Source organism: Bombyx mandarina, chromosome 20 (assembly GCF_030267445.1).
Source record: "Bombyx mandarina strain Sakado chromosome 20, ASM3026744v2".
NCBI classification, from domain to species: Eukaryota; Metazoa; Arthropoda; class Insecta; order Lepidoptera; family Bombycidae; genus Bombyx; species Bombyx mandarina.
This window is the reverse complement of record NC_143226.1, coordinates 210,191-213,937: the sequence shown is the minus strand read 5'-3', so window position 1 is coordinate 213,937 and position 3,747 is coordinate 210,191. Positions and strand designations below refer to the sequence as shown.

General features: G+C 35.7%; 1 non-coding gene across 1 annotated transcript; it reads right to left on the bottom strand.

Moving 5' to 3' along the window:
- Positions 1 to 1,799: 1,799 nt before the first annotated feature.
- Positions 1,800 to 1,872, bottom strand: TRNAF-GAA (transfer RNA phenylalanine (anticodon GAA)). Its single transcript has one exon. It is a non-coding gene; the product is annotated as a tRNA-Phe (tRNA).
- Between the last annotated feature and the right edge of the window lie 1,875 nt (positions 1,873 to 3,747).

The window sequence follows — 3,747 nt, the reverse complement described above, 5'->3', positions numbered from 1 at the left end:
TAATGCGGATTTAATGTATGAATATCTACAACAATCTAAATTGTACTATACTATAAGTAAAAAGATTTTCTTTTAATAGGAAACATAAGAAATATTTTATTGAAAGTGGTTTCGCTCGTACAAGAATGTCCTTGCTGAAGAATTGTGATCGAAAGATTTTAACAAGTTTTTTTTTTGCCTGTCTTGACTTGAGAGGCTATTTCAGCGTAACCTTAACTTTTAGGTGAGCTCGCGGGGCTCAAACCTGACGACGTTGCTAACACGAACCCTAGCAAGAGCCGTGCTTCGCAGAATCTACCACCGGATCGGAAACGCGACCCACTGAGAAGATCCGCCGAGAAACTCGGTGGGCTGTGTCTGGGGGTTAATTTACTCGTCGAGCCCTTCTTCGCAAGCGACGGGTTCGACGAGAACAATGACCGGTGCTCGAGGTACCTAAAAGCACCGTTTTTAACAAGTAGGTTTTACAATTTAAGTACTTTGCATAAGTAATTAGTTTGTTTCAAAGTTATTGTTATTTTACGAGCTATGAAGACAGATGCACCTATTGGATAGCCAGTTGTTTGATGTTAAAGGCTGCAAACAAACACTAAAAAAACCTTTACTAGGTGATAATGATGTTGAAAAATGATTTGCCTTTAAATACGGGCAGGCGTCGTACTAAATGTGCCCAGTCGAGAGAGAAAACGTTCCTATATTTCAAGGAATCCTATTTTGGGATAATATAACTAAATAATCGTGATTAATTAATTCCCTTTTTTTTATTTGCGTATTTTTCGACTAGGTTACAATTTCGATTTCACGGCAAAAATAGGCGGGGTGGTGATACCTATCCGTGCGGACTCACGCGAGGTCCTACCACCAGTTTCCAATTTTATCAAATTTTAGATACCATATAATAAATTAAACACTTTGAATTCCAAGGAATTATAAATGAAAATAAGGGTTGGTTCAGAAAACACAACGTTTCCAGGTATTCGTGCGTCAATGTGAACTTTTCCTGTAGTAATTAATAATCCTAAAGATTAATTCATTGATTGTAATCATTTCACCACTACTAATTTTATTACTACTGTAGGTACCACAAATGTCCCCATAGCAACTAATAATTATAATTATATGTATGTGTTAGCGGTAATTAAAATGAAATGATGCTACGTCAGTCTCGGAATTGTCGGGCTGCACGTTAAGTTGTAATCCCAATATACGTTAGTCACTTAACTGAACACGTGTCCTAATAATCCTTGCCCGATATAGAGACTCAACACTACCTTTCCCACAAGTTTTGGTATCAGCAAGAATTAGTATTTTTAATAATTAGCCATAGAAATCTACTCTAATAGTTATATTTCTAGTAATAATTAAAAGTACACACGAAATTCAATGAAAAGACTAATTGCTTTTAAAACAATTACGTCAACAATTTTGAAAAATTTGGGTTCTACAATCAAAATACGATATGAGACACTATTTATGTGTGAGAAAATTAATTATGTTATTCAAATTCAATCAGTTGTGAATTATATTTTCAAATGAAAAAATAGTTATGAATATTAGTTATGAATTTATAAAATATCATAAATATCTAGTTAATTTTATTTACAATATTTTTATCGAAAAATTAAACTTGAATTGTGTACAAAGAAAACAAATCCAAGATAGTTAAATAAGAAAAGAAAAAAACAATCAATAAAAAAATTTCACGTTTATATTTCTTATTATCTTAGTCTAGACAAGTGTTTATTAATAATTTTATGGAGGCAAATAAAATGAATTTAAAAATAAATACAAAAAGATTCTGCCGAAACCCGGGATTGAACCGGGGACCTTTAGATCTTCAGTCTAACGCTCTCCCAACTGAGCTATTTCGGCTATATCACTTTGTTTGAATTTAAGTAAACCTTATAAATATTGACATACAAAATTTATACGTAATTAAAAGATAATTTAATGATTGTATCTGAAATGGAGAATTCTTTAGAACGGGTCTATTCTTTTAATGCACAGATGTACAAACAAGCTTACCATCCACTTGATATTGAGTGGTTACTGGAAACAGAAATAATAGCGTGAAATCCTCCAAAAGTATTAAGATATGAGATTATAGTCTCAATTGTATTCTATAACGTTATTCCAACTCCATACAAATTTGAGTTAACTTTTACGCGATCGAGAACGTTAAAAAACTGTCGTGACTGTGATCTATGGCAACGACCAGATGTTGCGGATGTTAGCTTGAAGAAGTATATCGCAATAGCCGTATTGCGACCGTAATGTAACTATGTAGTATCTTATACCTTTGAACGAGCAATTCTTGTACATTAATATATATATAATCTAAATCTCGGAAACGGCTCCAAAGATTTTCATAAAATTTAATATACAGGGGATTTGGGGGGCGATATATCGATCTAGCTACGATTTATTTTCAGAAAATGTTGTTTTATTCGTGTTTTCAATAATCAATTCTTCCCGACATCTATTGGCGAATATTAATACTATTTTTCTTAATTGAGGGCAACTAAGCGGTTAAGATACAAATTCCATACATCAGTTGTTATTATTATCACAAATAATTATATAGTAGAAGGCAGTAAGTAACTTAAGCAGTTTAATACATAAAATGAATATAAACTAGCGATTTTTAGAACTTTTTTATTTATTTATTTTTATTGCTTAGATGAGTGGATGAGCTCACAGCCCACCTGGTGTTAAGTGGTTACTGGAGCCCATAGACATCTACAACGTAAATGCGCCATCCACCTCGAGATATAAGTTCTAAGGTCTCAGTATAGTTACAACGGCTTCCCCACCCTTCGAACCGAAACGCATTACTGCTTCACGGCGGAAATAGGCGGGGTGGTGGTACCTACCCGTGCGGACTCCCAAGAGGTCGTACCACCAGTGATTACGCAAATTATAATTTTGCGGGTTTGATTTTTATTACACGATGTTATTCCTTCACCGTGGAAGTAAATCGTGAACATTTGTTGAGTACGTATTTCATTAGAAAAATTGGTACCCGCCTGCGGGATTCGAACACCGGTGCACCGCTACACACGAATGCACCGGACGTCTTATCCTGTAGGCCACGACGACTTAACATAACATAGCAAGTATTCTCTGGACGTTTTTGCTGACACTGTTGACAGTCTTAGACGAGGAGTCTACAATCTTCCTCAATGAGCTTTTTCAATTAAGTATACCTAGTCAGGTTATAAATTCTGTCACTTGTTTAATGTAAAATAATTGGAACAAATTTATTCATTAAGTAACCATTCATATACTAAAATGAACTTAACAAAACATAGATTCTTATGACACTAAAGTTTTTTCAAAATGACCTCCGTGATTTTGAATACAGGCCTTCAATCTGCGCGGTCAGTCGTCTATCGCAGCACGAACGAGGTCCATGTCAATATCGGCGGCTGCCTTAATCAAGGATGTCTTGAGTGACTCCAAATTGGGATGAGGCTTTGAGCACGCCTTTTCCTCCAAGTGTTGCCATATCTTGTAATCTAACGGATTCAAATCTGGACTGGAGGAGGGCCAGCCTTCGTGCCGGATGAGGTCGATTTCATGCGCCGCCAGCCATTCTTGTGTGCTCTTCGCTCTATGAGCTGGCGCCGAATCTTGTTGGAATACCCAGTGCCTGTTATTGAACATGGTATGAGAAACAGGTTCCACAAGGTTCGTCAGCACTGTATTTTGATACATAACTGCATTCGTTTTTACACCTTTCTCACA